Source organism: Quercus lobata, chromosome 2 (assembly GCF_001633185.2).
Source record: "Quercus lobata isolate SW786 chromosome 2, ValleyOak3.0 Primary Assembly, whole genome shotgun sequence".
NCBI classification, from domain to species: domain Eukaryota; kingdom Viridiplantae; phylum Streptophyta; class Magnoliopsida; order Fagales; family Fagaceae; genus Quercus; species Quercus lobata.
In genome coordinates, this window is record NC_044905.1 from 59,878,830 (window position 1) to 59,899,499 (window position 20,670).

General features: G+C 34.8%; 3 long non-coding RNA genes and 1 pseudogene across 4 annotated transcripts; all 4 read left to right on the forward strand.

Moving 5' to 3' along the window:
• Positions 1-149: 149 nt before the first annotated feature.
• On the forward strand, positions 150-2,046 carry LOC115976011. The gene is made up of 3 exons (XR_004088233.1): positions 150-895; positions 1,044-1,423; positions 1,950-2,046. It is a non-coding gene; the product is annotated as an uncharacterized LOC115976011 (long non-coding RNA).
• Positions 2,047-2,148: 102 nt separating this feature from the next.
• Positions 2,149-3,142, forward strand: LOC115976010. The gene is made up of 3 exons (XR_004088232.1): positions 2,149-2,392; positions 2,567-2,702; positions 2,823-3,142. It is a non-coding gene; the product is annotated as an uncharacterized LOC115976010 (long non-coding RNA).
• A 59-nt stretch (positions 3,143-3,201) lies between these two features.
• LOC115976009 lies at positions 3,202-6,062 on the forward strand. 2 transcript variants are annotated; one of them, XR_004088230.1, is made up of 6 exons: positions 3,202-3,301; positions 3,705-4,132; positions 4,839-4,997; positions 5,082-5,237; positions 5,361-5,463; positions 5,698-6,062. It is a non-coding gene; the product is annotated as an uncharacterized LOC115976009 (long non-coding RNA). The 2 variants fall into 2 exon arrangements; XR_004088231.1 differs by having other exon boundaries at positions 3,220-3,301; positions 4,041-4,132.
• Positions 6,063-7,221: 1,159 nt separating this feature from the next.
• LOC115967575 lies at positions 7,222-8,214 on the forward strand (annotated as a pseudogene).
• Positions 8,215-20,670: the final 12,456 nt, after the last annotated feature.

Genomic DNA, 20,670 nt, shown 5'->3' on the forward strand with positions numbered 1-20,670 from the left:
TGAAATAAGATTTATTCTGAATTTTGCATGGATAAGTTAAAAGTTGAAAGTTGAAATGGCTAAATTTTTTTTGCCAATTTTCTTCAAATTATATTTTAATTCTGGAAGGTTAGCTTTCTGTTGGCATGAAAGTCTTCATCCCTATGTCTTTTATTATAATAAAAGCATGGGTGGCTTGTTATTCGGTCACATAACTTGACCTTCCCCTTTCACATTCAAATTAAGGAATCATGTGTTTTTTTTTGGCTGTGAAATCCTTTGTAATTGAGGTAACCAACAAAATATTTCCATAAAGGGCATGGTTGTGTGGACTTCTGGTGAAGCTTAGCTAGCTGAATCTATATATTTTGATGTCTACTTAATGAACTAATTAAATTTATACCTAGAGCTAGCATATACTGGATCCATTTGCTTTGCTTTATGGCATGCTTTCTTCTTCTATTTTATGTAATTTATAATATGTGTTTTTGATAAATGATAGGGGCAATTAATGTCTAGATTACATTATTTTACATTATCATAAGTAATGTCAATGACATCTGCCTTATATGGTCAGGGGTTCAAAACTCATTAGGTGCATGTGTAAATCATCCAAAAAAAAAGAAGTTATGATGAGTACTTTCTATGATTTGTACTTAGGCTGTAAGCTGAGACAGTTTGGAAAGTGGGTCAAAGTTTCTTCCTCTTATACTTTGTAAAATATGTGTTGATTGGAGTGGTGAAATATAAGATAAGTTTAATAATAATAGTTTAAGAACGATTCATCCTCTTCACTTGAAACCCTTCTGTGGGGATTTTTGTGAGTCCACAATGTTAATGTTCATGGTTGTTCAGTTTCCAGGCTTGAAGGGTTTGTTTCCAACAGGGAGCAGTCCTATGAAGATCCTATCGAGGAGTAAGGCAGTCGTTCTAATATTTAGATATTCTCTGTCAATTGAGTGTTTTCTGCAACCAGTAAATTATTTTTATTTATTTATTTTTTTTTGATAGATAAAAGAAATGGGTTATATATGGGATCCTAACACTTGTAATATATCATTCAGGTTGCTGTATGCAGTTTTTGTTGTTTCAAGTGAGAATGCAACTGTTGTTGAATTGGCAACAACTCTACAGGCTGACCTTTTGCAGCTGCAGGCTGCTGCATCTTTTGCATGTCGACTGGGATGGGCAGTAAAAGTAATTGATCCAGCATCTGTTCTTCAAGATACAAGCATTGCTAGCTCTCTTAGGGCTACTCTTAGTGATGAAGATGGTTCTAGTGCTAGTCTAGACTCAGCAAACATTTTTGTTGATGGTGATGTTTCTCAACAAGGAGATGTTTTGGAGAAAGAAAACAATGGGCCCATTTCTGCCCATGCTCGTGTTGCTTTTGTGGTTGATGCTAATATAACATCCTATCTTATGATGGGGTCTGTTTCACCAGGTATGTTCATTTTTGTCGTCTTTTTTCCTCCTTCATGTCAATGTCAAGTTCATTTGTCTTATAATCTTGAATGTGTCCTTTATCGTGTTTTTACCCTGAACATTATCAGCTATCTATGTGAAAAAAAAATAAAGTTGTGACACTAGCCCTGTTGTCAGCATGGGAACTTCTTGTAACAATTATCTAGGAGGGACTAGAAATAGAATGGTCATTCTATCAGTTCCCATAGGAGCAGAAGTTCATCTTGAATGATTATTTTATCATTTTCCAGAGGTGCTCTGAAGTAGCAAAGTTAAACATTTAATGTGTTGTCTTTATGCGATATTTCTTCTGCAGAACAACTTCAGTCTGTCTTTCATCAATGATATTTCTAGGTGGACCTACTTCATAACCTTCCCAAAATGTATTCATCTCTATGTAAGGCAAGAGAAAATTCTCTTGTCAAAAGAATCGAAGCATAGTGCTCCCCTGACCCTTTTCTTTTAAATTACCCTTTTTTTTTAAAATTTTTTTTTATTTATGTTAGACTGCACTGTGAAGAGGGAAGCAGCCTTCTTCAGAACTTGAATATGATCCTTCTATATGCTGGAGACAAATTTCCATGAACTCAGCCTCTCATGCTGCCCTATCCTATCAACTTCTTAAATTTTTAGACAATTAACAATACTTGGCTTACATGCTAGCATTCTACACAATTTTATAGGAAAGTGGCAAATCGAGATGCTGGAAACTTGAGAATTTTGGCTGACCTTACCCCTTCCTTGAATTATGTATTTCCTTTGCCATCATCATAAAAGACACCCACAACTAGATCATGGGAGCTTTGAAATAGTTAAGATTAACAATGAAAGAAGGCATATTCTGTCAGCCTCATCAGCATTACTTATTGGCAGCATAGTTGGCCTCATACGAGCCATATTCCTCATATTTGGAGCAAAACCTCTATTAGGCTTCATGGGAGTTAGTTCGGTAAGTTCTTTAAGATATAGTAATAAGTGAATCCAGAACTTCTTGTGCGCAATTTTGTTATAGTTTCTACTTATAATATATATATGATTTACTCTGTGTCTCCTCTAATATGAAGTCCCTTAATTTATTACTGTGTCGATGTTATAACAGTGTTGCACTATCATTTATATATAGGATTCTCCAATGCTAACTCCTGCACAACAATACTTGACATTGAGGTCACTTGGTGCTCCTGCGGTTCTTCTTTCATTGGCCATGCAAGGGGTGTTTCGTGGATTTAAGGACACAAAAACACCTTTATACGCCACTGGTATACCTTAGCAGATGGGAACAGTTCAACTTATGATTTTTCATTTTCAGCTTATAATAAATACAAATACATTTCTGCCATCACTCCATTTTGATTATTTTTTAATCTTATCAATTGCAGTGGCAGGAGATGTAACAAACATTAAACTCGATCCACTATTTTATGTTTGTTTTCCGTATGGGTATCAATGGGGCAGCCATTGCTCATGTTATATCTCAATAAGTGTAATCTAATCTTTCTCCACAAGAGTATTTTGCATGTATTGTGACTGGGGACTTGCTTTTTATGGTTTTAACATGTTCTTCGTTGGGACTGGTCGGCATGGTTATTGTTGTTGTTGTTGTTGTTGTTGTATAGGTACCTAATTTCAGTTATACTCTTTTGATTTACTTTGATCATCTCTTGAATTTGTGTGCAGAATTATGAGTACCTACCCTTGGAAGCAGAGTTATTAATTATTTCATTTTCTGCAGGTATATGCGTCCTGAAACTGCGCAAGGCATATTTGCGCAAGGCATATCTGTATCTGCAGAAAGGGATAGGGTCCTTCAAGATCTTCAGGATGCCTTCGCTAATCATGATAAAGAACTCAAAGAAAGGTGTTGATACGGTCTTGCCGGCTCTTTTTTATTTTATTTTTATTGCTTTATTCTATATGGAATTGGATAGAAGGCTTTATAGAGCTGATTTTTTTTTTTTTGGGGGGGGGTGGGTTGGGGTGTGGTCATTAGTTCAGTTTATTTCTTTATATGGGAAACTTTCCTTACTTTTTTACCTACAGTCTGGTTTACTTATATATAAATAAATAAAACTCTCCTTACTTTATCTGCCAATAATGCTGGTATAAAATATTTTCCAAAGCATGAAATAAATGATGAGCAATTGATCCAAAGCTGACTAAATTTTACATTAGCTGTCAACCTACCTTAACTCCTCCTTTTTCAGGCCTTGGGACCAGCTGTGAATAAAATAATAATATTTTATGTAAATCCTTGTTCGCAGATAGGAACCTTCACTAAGGCAGTGAATCTGGCATTGGAGTGTTTGAAACTCTGAAAAATCCCATGAACGTCCTTGCTTTAGCAAAAACAAAAAACAAATAAATAAAAACCCACTTTCAGGAGCTCTTTCACAGTTTCTCTAACCAATTGATCACAAAATCCAAATTGAGCAAATATGCGTCAGTTTGTATTTTGTGATCAATTGGTTAGATAAACTGTGAAAGAGCTCTTGAAAGTAGGTTTTTATATTCGTTTTTTTTTTTTTTTTTTTTGCTAAAGCAAGGACATTTATGGGATTTAGTTGTATTTGACATAAATAAGGTGTTTTTGACTTCAGTCGTACTTGCTCAACGTTCTACTTCAGCGTTGGTTCTACTTCAGTTCATGGACTACAACAAGTGTATTCATGGTGTCCCTCGTATTTTAAAGGTATACTCCTTGTATACTTTGGTTATGTCTTATTTAGGTAGGAGGCAGAGCCTTTATTTTTCACTTCTTTTATTTTATTGTTGAATTGTTCTGGCTTGTCCTACATCACTGAAAATATACAAATCATTTGATGTTGATCTTTTAGGTGTGTGACAACATAGTGATGATAAACATGTGTCCATGTTAGATTTATTTGTAAATGATGCTTTTCAAGTTATAATGATTCTATACTCTTACTTATATTAACAATGAGTTAAATAAAATATTAGTGTTGATCCACCTGATGTAATTAAGATTTCTCCTTGTGCCAGAATGGAGTGCTGGATAGGTGCATTTTAAGTTGCTGATTCCTTTCTATTCCTGTTGTTTTATTGTATGCGTAGCAGTTAATATATTGTCATCATATTTTAGTTCTACTTCGGTTGGTCTTTTAAGGCAGCTTTTTGGTCTGAGCTAACATATGCTGTACTTCCAAACACTTGCTGCTATTTCTAATAAATTGTGATAGAATTTTTGTTAGTGAGTCCTTAAGTTCTTTGCCAAATGTTTTTCTTTCATTGTAATTTATTTATTATTTGGTGAGGTGTCCTGAGGAGGTTGTAAATGGTTTTCCCAACATATTGGAAATAGCTACTGTAAATTCTATTAGAACTTTAGAATCTTTATTTCTTTATTATAGCTTGTAATTTATTTATTATTTGGTTAGGGCTTCTGCTGTGTTTGCACTTGGTACCTTGCTTGATATGGGGGGTGAGTCGTGTAGAGATGGTGTTGGTGTAGATGAAGATTGTGATGATGATGATACTGAGCATGGACAGCTAAGTCCGCAAGAGCTGAAGACTGTCGATGCCATTGTTGAAGCTAGGTGAATATGGGGCAATTTATTTACTCCAATGCTTTTTGGCCAGTTGTCATCTTGTCTTATATGCTATTTTTTTTCTCTCTCCAGCAAGTTGTTGGCTTCTGTGTTGAGGCTTGTGTGGGAATATTCTGGCCGTCCATTATGAAAATGAGGTCCCAGTACATTCCTGAGGAGGCCAGGAGCACCATCATGAACTTCTTCTGCATTCCTCTCAATATTTTTGTGTGCATTGTGTTGTACAATGTATGTTTGCTTTCCTCTAAATACTTAAATATATTGCTTGATTTGAGACTTTATTGGCTAGGGCATGTGTAGATAGCCTCCCACTGTTTGTCACTGACTAGTTCTTTTGGTTTGTCTTTAAAGGTTAATGCGTTCCCCGTCACGGTTATGTTTGGCATGTGCTCAATTTTCCTCTTTGTAGCATGTTTGTTGCAGAGGCGGCTCATGGTGATAGCAGAAAAGCCAAGTATAATTCCTAAACTATGTAGTCTTGCTACTTTTATTCAACTTTAGAATTGGATTGTATCATACTTCATTCAGGCTTGTGTTGTGTTGTAATTGTCCAAAATTAAGTCCATGAATTACAATATAACCTGAATTCTAATCCAAACTCTAAATGTATATTCCTGGATCATCTGATACCCGTTACTTATTATGGTATTTTGGTGCTTATAGTTGACTGTGTTTGTATTTTTTACAGAGACACAAGACTGGACATCATTGAAGGAAAAAGATACCGAGGCAGACCCATTAAACATCTAATTGATTTTGAGCAACAGAACTAGGAATTTTCGAGCGGTCGAAAGCGGCTGATTGAGGGTGTATTCATTTTATAGTGATGGCTACGTTATGTAAAGATAGTGCTCCACCCAGATAGTGTATTCATCTTATCTTAGGTGTTCAATTCAATGTTGATGTCATTATTTTTCATGTACAAAATTTTTATTATAAGTGGAAGGGAGATCACAATTCTCCCTTGTGGTATGCCTTATCAAACATTGACAAGTTTCATACAACCAATCATATATCATATATAATTATAAATCGCTCAATCAAGAGCACTTTGATTTTGTGCCATCTATCCTTCTAATGCCCTATTATTTGGAGCAAAGTGTGTTTAGATTTTAAAAACTCCCAAATTTTCTACCAAGTGTCCTAATTATACTCTAATTGTTTGTTAATTGTATTTACATGCAAATTCAAGTTTCTTAATGTAGAAAATATAAAAAGACTATTCAAATATATTATGCTTCTATGTAATACCATGAATGTGTATAGTTTATTGTTTATTAGGTAAAGACATTATATATATATACAATATATATATATATATATATGTATGTATGTATTGCAACCTTGGATTCTCATCCATTTATCAGATTAATTCATAACAAATTTATAAAAATATTTTTGGAAATGTGGCCTTCGAATCATTTGAGTAAATATCTATGCTTTTTATGTGTTTGATTGTTGTCATATTCTCACCAATTGTACGTGGTCCAATGTGTTTCTGCATCTACACTGGAAACTACGCAATTTCTTCATGTAGTGTGGGGACTGTTATTAAAAAGGAAAAAAACAAAGAAAAAAATAGAATAAATTATATGGATGGGGCTTTCACATGTATGGGGAGGTATTTTTCAAATTATTCTAAGCATTAGTGGGGTTAATTGAAATCAATCAAACATTGGTTTGGCTAAGAAAAATAATAGATAAAACATCGTATTTTCTATCAAAATAGATGGTCAGTGCGAACTTAATCCAGTTCACCAATTAATATCTGGTCAACTCTAATTTACTCTCCCTCCCTTCTCTCTCAATCTACACAGCCTATAAAACTCTAGCTTGTGTCAATACCATTTTCTGCATATTATATTCCAGGAAAGGGCTACACAGACTGGAGACTAATAATAAAAAAGGATTATGTGAAACAAAAAATAAATAAAATTTCTTTTAAAATATTGAAATTTGTATGATGTACAATGAAGGAACAGATAAATTTCTGAAGGAAGGAAGCATATCATTGGCTAAGCAAGTGTGATCATGGGTTGGCACCTTCCATCATGGTTTGGTAGACTATAAGCTATGCGAGAGTTGTGCTAGTGTGATTTCTAGCGTTTTTATTTTCACTTCGAAACTCTTTGATAATTTCTAGCGTTTTCATTTTCACTTCGAAACTCTTTGTTCTTCTAACACTGATTTTGGATTTATTTATAAAATTCAGATGGACTACAGTTCTGAAGAGTCAGATATCAGTGAATCTGAGATCAATGATTACATCGATAAACCATATGAGGAGCTGACAGCTGGAAAGTTTAAAGTCAAAGGTTTGAATGGCAACCTTAGATGTCCATTCCGTGTTGGGAAGAAGAAGCAAGATTGCAAGTACAAGGACTTGCTTCAACATGCTTCAGGAGTGGGTAAGGGTTCTGCCAACAGATCTACAAAACAAAATGCAAACCACCTTGCCTTGGCAAAATATTTGGAGACTGATCTAGCAAGTGAATTGGACCTTTAGCAACGTCCAATTCTGCCACAACCCGTTGCTCTGCTTCCAAACCTTGATGATCTTTACGTATGGCCTTGGATGGGCATTGTTGTTAACATTGTATGTACCAATGAGAATAAAGACAGTTTACTTGGTTCTCAACACTGGTTGACAAGGTTCAGGAAATTTCAGTCGGTGGAAATTGTAGTATTCCCGGATGAGAAGGACCTCATAGGATAGGCCATTGTAAATTTTAGTAATGATTGGAGAGGTTTCATGAATTGTGCTGAATTTGAGAAATTGTTTGAAATTGAGCATCATGGCAAAAACGAGTGGAATGCTCAAAAAACAAATCTTGGCCCTAACTACTATGGGTGGCGTGCACGCGCTGATGACTATGATGCTGAAGGGCCGATTGGTGATTTTGTTCGCAGTAAAGGGCAGTTAAGAACAGTTTCTGACATTGACAGGGAAGCAGCACAAAGCAGAATCAATGTTGTGGCAGACCTGGCCAATGAAATCGATATTACAAATGAAAATCTGAATAAGCTACAGTATAAATACAATGAAAAGACCAGGTCCTTAAGTAGGATGCTTGAAGAGAAAGACAGGCTTCCTTGTGATAATGTTCATAGGATATTCGAAGAACAAGAAAAACTCTTGGAGACCAAGAAGAGGAGACTTGATTCATGGAGCAAAGAATTTAACAAACTCTTGCTAAGACATTAACTGTAGCTCAGCTTGCAAGTGTGCGGCAACAATTCACATTATTAATTTCAGTGCAAAATATGCTGCTGGTTTATAAGTTTTAGCCCATTACCAATTTTAGTCCTTCAAACTAAAAGTGATTACATTTAGTTCTTAACAATTTATAAATATAATTAAATCAAAAAGAAAGCTTCTTTTTCTATGCACCCATTTTTTTAAGGCTAGATAACCTTCTTATTTTCTTTACTTTTTTTTTTTTTTTTTTGAGGGAAAAATAAGCTTCTTCTTAGTAGTTTTTTAGAAATAACAATATCATGATCAATAACTTCAGGCAGATGTGATTTAATCCTTGAAATACCTCCATCAAACTTATGTTCACAATACTTACATTTCAAAAAAAAAGCTCATTTCTAGAAAAGGAAAAAAAATGTGAGGTAAAAAAAATAAAAAATCACAAAAATTTTAAACGATCTCGAGTATTTAACACTTGAAATCCTTCATTGAGGAAAAAAAATTTCCCCAGTAGGAACTCGAGTTCCACTGAGGAAAATTTTTTCCCTCAATGCTCTCTTTAGGTAGCTCTCGGTCTAAACAGAGCATTTGGGGAAAAAAATTTCCCCAAATGCTCTGTTTTTGTAGACTCTCGGCCTAAACAGAGGATTGAGGGGAAAAAATTTCCCCAATGGAACTCGAGTTCCACTAGGGAAATTTTTTTTTTTTGGGACTCCCCTGGACATACAAAACTGCTCAATAAGTAAAGCAGAAACTGGGAAATTGCTGAGAATGTAATCCATAAACACTCATTGAGAGGCAGAGAAGCCGAGAATGTAAATGCACTTAAATTACATCAAAAGGCGCTCTCAATAGGCACTAAACTATAGAAACTTTTACGCACTCTGCATAAACATGGTTTTACAATGCAAATGCACTTATATCGCAGCAAAAGGAATTCTTAATATCAACATTCTAAACATGCCCAACCACACTTAATTTGCAGTTCTAACCATACTACTCAAATCACAATCTTCATAGAGGTACATTGGATAGAGAATTACAAATACATTCAACAAAAACCAAAAAGTTCACATAGAGCCAATACAACGTAGTCACTTTTCCTAAGATTGCCGGTTCACACGACAAAAACGTCATCCATGGAAGCATGCCTGAAAAACATAGAGTAATCACGTTAGGAGACAAGATAGTAAACATTAGGTAAACATGGAATGAACAACAATTATTTAACCGATGCATAACTTTTTGCCATCTACCTACCTACTGTGGAACATGACCGCTTGTGGAAGCGCCACGGGATTGTGGACATTTTCTGCGGTTATGCCCGGAAGCATGACACAGTCTACATGTCTGCTTGGGTTGACTCTCTATTAAATTTGCGTCCTCCCTCCGCCATCCCGATTCTTGATCCTTATTCCTCACTCCATCCATCTCATTCCTTATTCTCGACTTCACTGGTCGACCTTTGGCCCGCAACAATGCTGGATTAGGCAACCACTTTGGCCCCATGGGATCCCTCCACAACGACTGTGACTTTGGAACCACAAATGCATGCTCATAAGTGTTAAGGGCATTATTCAAACCATAACATGGGTGAATATATGTAGTCGAATCAATATGTAAATAGTCACATACTCTAATTGCATGTGAACACGGGATCCCTATGTTTTGCCATTTCCCACAACTGCATGTTCTTTCCTGTAACCGAACTTCATAACTGTGGTTTCCCCCTCCTGCGCTACACATGTTCAGTTAGGTAACTACTTGAAATATCAACTCTTCATTACTAAATGGCTTGAGATAGTGTTTCTCAGATTTACGCTTATTTCCATCCCACATGGAGAAGACATATTCACTCCATTTCTTACCCTCTGAGAACTCAAAATGGTATTCTTTGCGCCGGTCGTGGAAATATTGAATAAGTTTGTTCCAAGTGAACTCAACCAACGCGACAATAGGAAGGCCCCGTGCACCTTTCAGTACACCATTAAAGCACTCTAATATATTGGTTGTCATTGCCCCAAAACATCTCCCACCATCATGTGATTGGCTCCATATATCCACAGACTCGCCCATTAGGTATGTGTATGGAAGATAATCTTGATTCTTTTCCTTGCCATCCTTCCCCGTCACCTTCTTCTTATTCCTAATGGCCTCAATTTCCACCTGCTTAATAGACTCCATTATGGCATCAAATTTCACTACTTGACTAGCATATCCTGCTTTCAACGCCGCTGACTTTAGAGTTGAGTTCTGAAAATGGGTGTTGAAGTTGCTAACAACATGTCGAAGGCAATATCTATGAAATACCGATGTACTTCCATCATCCCTTCTAGACCAGTTTGCAATGGCGTTTTTGATACCGAGATGTCGGTCAGAAATTATGCAAATGCCTTCCTTAGGTATCACGTGGCCAATCGTATCTCTGAGGCACTGTAAAAACCACTTCCAAATGGACCCTGACTCACAATCCACAACAGCAAACGCGAGAGGGAATACCTTGTTGTTAGAGTCGGTTGCCATTGTGACCAATAACTTTCCCTGATATTTACCATACAAATGGGTCCCATCAATACTGATAACCGGCTTGCAGTATTTGAATCCTGATATGCATGGACTGAAAGACCAAAACACATAATGCAACAATACGGCGTCATCTTCATCGGTGGATGTGATACGATAGAACACTTGGGTAGTCGGGTCCTGATCAATATATACTATTAGCAATTTTTGCAACCTTTGGTAAGACTCTTCCCAATTCCCAAACATCTTCGCAATCGCCTTTTGTTTCGCATCCCATACCTTGTAGTAAGAAGGCTTCTGCCTATTATATTTCGTCTCTATCATAGATTTGAGATGCTTAACTGGGGTAGTGTGATCTTCACATAACTTCTGATGGATGTTTGATGTAATAAAATTACAACTCATCATTCTACCATCATTTCGCACCCCAATCGATATACACGTGTGAGGACCCACATGCACGGTGACCATCCATAGTTGGTGGAGATCGGGCTTCATAACTGCGCAGACATACCACTTGCATGACTCATGCACGCATTTCACACAAAGTTTTTTCGTCGTCGACCTAATGATGGTAAAATGTTTGTTTTCCTTGAGGGCACAAATTGTTAATACGCGCTTCACCTCCTCTTTATTGGCAAAAGTCAACCTTTTGCACAAATTCATCCCCTCTCTCCAAGTAGACACAAATGGCATATCAATATGTGAAGGATCAACCATATTTTCCCAAGTATTTGCAAAGAATGACAATGCAGGAGGTGCGTAGGCAGGGATTATATTCGTAATGTTTTGGACACTAATAACATTGTCTGCATAAGGTTCACTACCATCCAATGTCTCATTGTCATTAATGTCCCTCTCAAAGTCCCCAAGGTCTCTGCCAATCGTGTCTTCATACTCATCTCTATCCACAAAATCTTCACCGTTAATGGCAATATTCTCATCAACATAGTCGTCATCATCATCGTCATCATCATTGTTAATGGCAGTAGTCTCATCAACATAGTCGTCGTCATCATCATCATCGTCATCACCATCAGCATGAACATCACCATCGGCATGAACATCATCATCCTCTACATGTGTAGAATACTCATATTCAGCATCTGGAACCGTAACCTGTAAGCTTGTGGTTGTTTGTTGGATATCCTCTTCCAAGACTACACGCAACTCCAGCTGTATGTACAACTCAATGTTAGTTACTTCAGCTACTCTCTCCAACTTGTCAAACATGATCTTTACATGTTTGTCTGTTTCTATCGCCATATACTTGTAATTAATCCGGTGCTTCAGGATTTCATTTGGCATACGATAAGTAATTTGTATGTTGTGCACAGCAGGATTCTCACACAACTCTTCCATGACAATCTTCTTAAATTCATCAAGGGTCTTCAACCTATGATCAATTTGGGTATAATAGGTCTTTATACCTAGCCCTTCAAATGGCAATCCCTTGTTCGCATTGGCATTCTTAAGCGGACCGCCGTGGTATAGGATTATATCAATTTCAGGCATTGTGAACCTGTTCAAGTCAAGTTACTATGTTAGTTAGTTAAATCACATAGTCATAAAGTGGGGGAAAAAAAGTAATGCGATCTTAAGGCTGAACATATTCAAGCCAGAATTTTCATAGATAATTACTAGTTTTATAGCCATTATGTAACTTGTGGTACCCATGGTTCTAAGTTTGGCTTCAGAAGCAAATTTGAAACATATCTAGTGGAGCAACCCCGAAAAATAAAAGGTAAGGAAAATATATATATTTAAAGAATACATAGAACGAGAGGAGACTTTACAAAGATGATGTAGCATTAACAAAACATATTAAATTAACAAAACCAAAGTATTCCATATCCTTAAGGCTTAAATGTCATTACCAAATACCAAATTGTTTCCAAAATGACCAATTCTTATACTTTTTTTTTATTTTAATAATGATCAATCCCTTATACAGTCATATATTGTAGGTCACTGCATTTTACGAATTACTTTCAGGAGTATGATTATGATACACATTCATTACATTCAATCACTACCCATTTCATACCCAAAATAATGATGAATAAAGTCAAAAAAAACTTATAAGATCATGATAAAAATAAAAGCCTAGAAATGATGAATAAAATTTTCAAAACAAAATGGGCAAATAAATACTCAATAAATTAACACTAACAAAACAAACTTCTATAACTCACAATATTGGTAAATTAACTAAGTTATGTCAACTATGTACAAAATAATTAGTCAAACTCTTTAACCCACACCCATAGACAACTAATACCCAACTACAATGACAATCAAATTATGCAAACCCTTACCTGAGATATCAATTTGTTGAGAGGAAAGAGCAGTGAGAGAGGTAGTGTGATGAGTGAGAGTGAGAGGCAATGTGGTGTAGGAGTTATGGGTGAGTGAGAGTTAGTGAGGGTAAGAGTTAGTGAGGCTGAGAGACTTAGTGAGGATGCTCTGTTTTTGGGTGAGAAGGCTGTAGAGTGTTAGCACTTGTGTTATATGGGCTGAGTGTTAGGAGTGTTATGTTTTTATAATTTACCCCAGTGGAACTCGAGTCTATAAGACTCGAGTTACTTGTATTTTTAACCAAATTTATTTTGTGCATGTGAAGTCCTCTATTTTTATTTTGTGGATCTCGAGTCTTTAAGACTTGAGATCCTTGAATTATATAACGAACTTTATTTTGTTCATCTCGTGTCTGAGAGGCTATTTTTATTTTATGGATCTCGAGTCTTAAAGACTCAAGATCCAGGTGGCAATTTTGTCCACCTCACCTAGTAGAAAATAATGGGAAGCGAGTCTTGTATGCTCAAGTTTTAAAGTGGATCTCGATTTTCTAAAACTCGAGATGCTATTTTCCTTTATTCTTTCAAACGTTGCCTAACTTACTACATAGAAAAGCTGAACATTGTTAGTCTGCCCATTCCCTCCCTGACAACCTCTTTTAGATTAAATGGCAAGAATGCCCTCCTATACTACCAAAGGCCATCCACGTGTGCTTGTGTTGGAAAAAGTTTATATATTACTAAAAGTTGAAGCGTGACATTTAATGTTGCTACATTCACATTGAGCTACGTCAGCATCCATGTCATTCCCATCCTATTTCTTAAATTTATCCTACAATTTTAAAATAGATTTTTTCAATTTTTTAAAATACTAATAAAACTAAAATTATTTCCAACCCATCTCCACCATAAAAGCCCATTTCTTTTAAATTTAATTTCACCAGCCCACTTCTTCTAAATTTAATTATAACTTAAATGATCAAACCCAAGCCTTCCAAACTGAAAACCCTTAGAAACCCACGGTTACTACCTCTTGATATTCTCACGTGTTGGTTCCCCTTCCCACCTTCTAATAGCAGAATCCTCATGCCTCTCTGGTTTCTCACGTGTTCCTTCCCCTTCCCCACCTTCTAACGGCAGCCTCTCTGTTTTCCTTACTGCTTTCCTCACAGTATATAAATACTGACTGTAGGGCGTAAATGATTTATGGGCCAAGCCGAGGAGGATTATGGCCCAAGTTCAACAAAATAGGCTTTGGGTACCGCCGAGGGTAGTTCAGTCCTCGGCAGACCCAAAGTTTCCCCCTCGTAAAGAAGGGTAAAAATGGTATAAAACTGAAATTCGGAAAAAAGATCTAAAATATCCGGGGAAAGCTGCGGTTATTATCATTTAATGTTCTGAACCCGACAGGGCCGCATTCTTTGGCTTTTACAACCACCCCCAATGACTTTGGGGGATAGACTGATGGGACAAGTATCAGCCTTGGAAAGATTGACCCTACACGTGGATGAAGGATAAATGGATACAGGCGAGTATAAAAGGAAAACTAAGTAATCTTGGGAGGGGGCGGGAAAAAATGGCCAAGAAACGAGAGCCTCCCAGCCCACCTCCATGAGAAGTACTCTAGGGGTGACGATCATTTAACCTTGTATGAACCCCCTGAAAAACCCACCGCCTATCGATCAAGGCCTAGCTTTTCAAACCCACGCTCTACAAATGATATTGTTAGGGCCGTTTTACGTGCGAACCCGACACTGTTACGGTCCGCCACGAATCGTGACCCTACACTGACAAAAGGTAAATGCTTCAGTTCAGGTATTTCTAAATCCCAATATGTTTTCTACTCTATTCTTTTTGCTTGATTGCTTGATGTTTTTTATTCCCTTCTTAAATTTTGTTATTGCCTATTGCCTTTTGAGTGTTGTGATGTGACTCAGATTAGTTCGTGTAGTCTGTGCAAAATAAGGCAATATTGTTGCAACTGAAACAATTTTCTGTGTGTTTGTTACAATGCCAAATATTGTAGTAGATCTCCTCTGTGTATGAATCTGATCTCAATGTTGATTAGAGTTTATTTTTTGTTGGCTATGTTATGGGATGTAGCAATTCTTATGTTTCAGTTTGGGAAGTTTTTTAATTTGAAGTTTTCTTGACGTTAAATACCATCTTGGATCTATGAATGCTTTAGTTTTGTTAAAAAAAAAAAAAAAAAAAGGTTACTTGCTGATAAGTTAATTAAGAGCTGCAGTTCTTAGGTGGTATAATAAAACCTACTGCAATTGAATTAGTAAGCCAATCAACTTTCAGTATTAAGGTTACTTGCTGATAAGTTAATTAAGAGTTGTAGTGTGTAGAAGGATTCACATTTCTAAGATATTTCTAAAGGCATTATTTTTTTTAACTATTTGCTTTGTCTTTGCCCATTAAACAATAAACTAGATCAAGAGTTGCACTTATCAAGTTAAAAAAAATAATAATAAAAAAAAAAAAAAAAGGATCAAGAGCTGCATATTGAGAAATTGATTCTTTCTATCTTTGATCTTAAAAAAAAAAAAAAAAAAAAGAATCATATTCAATTCCAGTTGCATTAACAAATTCTATTATTTTTATATGGATTGTAAATAATATAAAATGTGTTTTTTAATGAATGTTTTATGAATTATTATTTATATTAGTTTAAAATATTATTGATTGATGATTGTGAAAAGGGGTTTTTATTTTTGCTCTGTTTTATGCTTTATCAATGGGTATCATGACAACAATCTTTTTGACTCTGTTATAGAAACTGACAAAATAATTTAGCTTGAGAAGTGCATATTTTTTTAATATAGCAAAATTACAAATTTGATATCTAACTTCTGCATGTTGTAATACATTTCTCAATGTGTTTTATTGACAAGCTTATATTAGTGGTACTTCAAATGAATGTAAGAACAACAAAGGAAGAAGATACAAAAGTACTTTAAAGTTGTCTTTCAATTTATTGGAAATTGATATTTTAGCATTTATTGGATATTTGAGGATGTAAAGGATTGAAATCCTAATTTTAATATTTAAGTTTGATTTATATTTTCCATTTCGTAATTTAATGTTTCATATCAAGGATAGGAATCCTAATGTGAAATCAAAGATGAGGAAACAAAGAATTGTTTAAATCTTCGTACACAATATAGCTTTCTCGTGCATCACACAGGTTAGCGACTAGTTAAAGATAAAAGTATATGTTGTTTCTGAAATTCTAACTCAGCATTCATATGATGTTTCTAGATCAACCCAACATCATCTCTTATTCTAGTTGCTTCCAAACCCCAAAGCCGGAAGCTTTCTTGCCACTTCCAACATCTGATATCACAAGTAAGTTTTTTTCTCTTTTTCTATTTATTTTTTGTATTTTTCACATCTTTTTTATTTCTTACTGAAAATAAAAGGGTCTATCTTTTTATGATGTTGGATTTGGCACCATAATCTATCTTATTTTTATAACCACATCTTCTCTGAAATGGTTTTATTCTGTTATGGAATGCGAATACCCGATGTTGCAAGATTTGTATGATAATGAATTTGGCTTTGCAGGTATGTTATGGGGTGAGATTTGGGTGTTTTTGTTTAGGAAAGAATTTGGGGGTGGGGTTTGGAATTATGAGTTTGGGGTTTATTTGCTATCACTGTTTTAATTTGTATCCTATATTATTGTCAATGTCTATAACTTTACATGAATTGGGCTTCTTAGATTAATTTTGATGGGCTGCCTAGATTAATTTTGATGGTTCCTTGTAGCTAATTTATGATACTATTCATCTTGTGAGTTTGGGGTTTAATAACTATTATTCTTTATTTTAGTTTGTATCCTATTTTATTATCAATGTCTATAAACTTTACATGGGATTGGGCTACCTAGATTAATATTGATAGTTCCTTGTAGCTAATGTACAATACTACTCATTTTAGTTGCCAAGTTGAAGTAAGATTATATTTTGCTAACAGTGTACTTTGTTACTTGAATATAGGTTCTACTGTTGTTATGTTTAGTAGATATTATATTTCTTTTGATATGATTACATAGCCTACCCATTGTTAAATAATTATTAAAGAAACTAATATAGAATATTTTGTTTCTTACCTCCTTAATTAATTCTATGTAACAACCAATTATATTTATATTAAATCACATACGAAGATCTGTTTTACTAGATGACACAAAGATCTGTAGTGATTGGATTACATAAGAACTCTTAAACATGATCAGTTTGTAGTGATTGGATAACATAAGAATCTTAAACATTATTATCTGATTCCTTGACTTTAGCTGGATATATGTTAGCTAAAGTTGATGTTGTCTCAATAGTTATTTGAGTTCAATTTCTTAAGTTTCATTGGTTATAATGTGTTACCTACTGGTTTGTTGGTGGTAGGAAAAGAAAGTTCCAAGCTTCACCAAGAAGAGAGCTGGGAGGTCTGAATAGGGGAGGGCATTCTTTGTTGGTTTGAACAGAGTTATATGTCAACTACAAGAACACATGCAAAAGATTGATAAAGATAGAGTTGATCAAGATGAGTTAGTTGTACACCACAAGGAGGAGAAAAATTTGAGGATTGCATTGTTGTTATAGTGGGTTGCATTTGTAATTATTGTGACTCTTATGATATGGTGCATAAGGCTAGAGTGGAGCACAAAAATATTTTGCCAAAAGTTTAGCTAATTTGGATCAACTTTACATTTTAATGTTATTGTTATGATTTGTAATGTTATTTGTCACCCATTTGATGGATTGTCTGTTTTGAAAGATTAAAATAAATAAACAAACATGGCACTTTGTTCATGAAATCTCAAATTGTATATTTTTGGAGGAATTCTAACATTGCTTTATACAAGTATTCCATCTCTTGAGACAATGGCAACATTTTCATCAAAACCAGATATAGCAAAAGGAAAGTTGGCTCCTACAATGATTAAAGCTTATGTGTAATTGAAAAGCCATTAACTTGAACCATATATTTTACATCAATATTATATATATAAAAGCAGAGACCTCATGTGGGAAAGCATGAGATTCTGCCAAGTGGCACCTTCCTTTGGCATAGTCTCTCTATCTTTCACATTAAACTCTATCAATAAGTGCATTCAGCCAAAACAAAAAACAAAAAACTCTATCATTTAGACTTATGTTTTCCCTTCATGCCTTTTAGCATACCTGGTGTAATTACACAGTAACACAAACCCATGTCTCTTTTCACCTCTAGCTATTCTCTTACTTTTGTCTCTTCTCTTTCCCATACATTTGGTCATGTCATGCATGTGGTTCTGTCTCAACCTTAAGGAATGAGTGTAGAAGATGAAAAGCCCTCAAATCCACCACGGACATTCTCTCCACGCTTACAAAAACTTATCTTTCACTCTCAAGCTTTGTTAATTTCTTCTCTCTTTGGATACTGTAAGTGCTTCACTCATGCCTATTTTTGCTTTAATTAATGTATTTCATCTGATGGTATGCCAAATCGTGAGAAACATAGATGGAGCTCTAGAATTATATAAATATTATATTATTGTTGTTTAAGTGTGTGTCTCTGCCTCTTTGGCTTCATTTGTGCAATGTTGTTTGTCTCTCCAATTCTTATTGTTTTTACACTAAAGGTTTATTTTTGGTTTTATATGTTTTTGGGTGTCTAACAAAAAACCAGAAAAAATCACTAATTCAAATGTTTGACATGAAAACAAACTTTTTTTACAGATTAGAAGCCCCAATTTTGTATTTAAATGCTTCTTTAGCAACTTGAGAAAAGGGCTATGTCTATTGCTTAGTGGAATAGTGGATGAAAACCAACGTCAAGATCATTGAAGCTAGGTAATTTTTTTTTGCTCATATAATTCAAATTCTTCAATTTTTTAGACATAATTTTTTGTTGTTTTATCATTTGATCATAACTTCATAAGGTTAAACTATGTTTTTATGTGTACCTTCAATTTTAATAGATTTTATGACTTGACTATAGAAGAAAAAAATCCTTTGCTTGGCTGATGAAAAAGTTTGAGGAATAAGAATTGAAAGCTTTTACCTTTTTCTATTGTGTATTCTTTAGGGTATTGATCAACCAAATTGGACATATAATTGTAAACAATTAAAATTTATTAGGTTTTAAATCTATATTTTCTTTCACATTCCCCTATATTCTCATATAGAATAATGAGAAACCTGTGAAAATTATATAAAAAGATAATGATTTTAAGCATTCATTTGCCCAAATATTTACATAGAAAGTAGCACCTTAGCTTTCTTCGTCAATGATCTATTTGCTTCTACCAACATATGTTCTTGAACCAAAATGAAGGGCAGTATGTATCAAAAGCATATGGCATGGAAGCATATAAATAATACACATGTTTGAGACACATGCCCTATTTTGAAGAGTTCTTGTCTCTAATGTGGCACTTGAGGAAGTCTTAAAATTATGAACCTAACAAAATAAAGAGTTCTTATCTTTTAAATTTTAATTAGTTCTTATCTCTAATTTGGCATTTAAGGATAACAAGTCGTTCATTGTAGCATTGAGTTGTAAAGGGAGAGCAATTTGAATCTGGAGAAAGCAAAACTAACAACGATTGTCTAGGCTATTGATTTTGAAATTGAGATATGTGTAAGATATATCATCTTAGAGGGAGATTTAGCATATGCTATTGACAAGTTTCGATCTAAGTAGAGAGATAATTCATGGCTAGGAGCAATGGTAGAGGCAACAATATTAAGAAAAAGTATTATGCATAGTCATAAAGATAATTTTATATAAAATAAATATAGTTTTTAATTTTTAATAAAATATTTTAAAGTAAATTGATACAGTACCCGTGCATCGCACGGGACATCAGCTAGTTGTACTCAGTCATCATTCATGATTTCTATGCAACTATTCTATCATTAATGCATCACATTGCCATCAAGGTCTATTACAAACTAATCAGCTCATAACTAGCAAAATTTTCCCAAGTAGTTTTGTACTAAATTACAATATAACTATAGCAAAGATGCTTATTCCATGTAGTGAGTTTCCACACATCTAATAACAATTCCACAAACAAAAAAACAACCTGCATAATTTCATTCCATAATATCACCTCCTATGTTTTGGTGTTACCATCAATACATTTACCAAATTATCTAAGGTTTCACATCCATGTTAATTAATGGTGGTGCAAAAGGTAAACAAATGTTGTACACTTGGTTCTTTTTTTGCATTCTTAGAAAAGACACAATTAGTGGTATCCAAAAATAGACTACAAAGTTTGTCTATGTCATGCTTCTCTGATCATGGTGTGCTTGGTGGTGCTGCCGTGCTTCTGAAAGTTTTCTTGTAAATAGGCTAACTAACAAGTCCACATTTCGGTGGCCTTCTCTTCCCTTTGGGATGGGCCACAATTTCATGCTTGTCACCAACAAAAAATGCCCTCCCTTGCTCAGACCTCCCAGCCATCTTCCTTGTGAAGCTTGGAACTTTCTTTCCCTACAACAAACAAACTAACAGTAATTCATTTCCACAATTAATCTACCTAACATAAACATTTACACAAATCTGAATCTAAAAAACACAAAATCCAAAACAAACAAGTCCCAAAATATGAAACCTAAATCGCAAATTACTTATAGTCACTGTC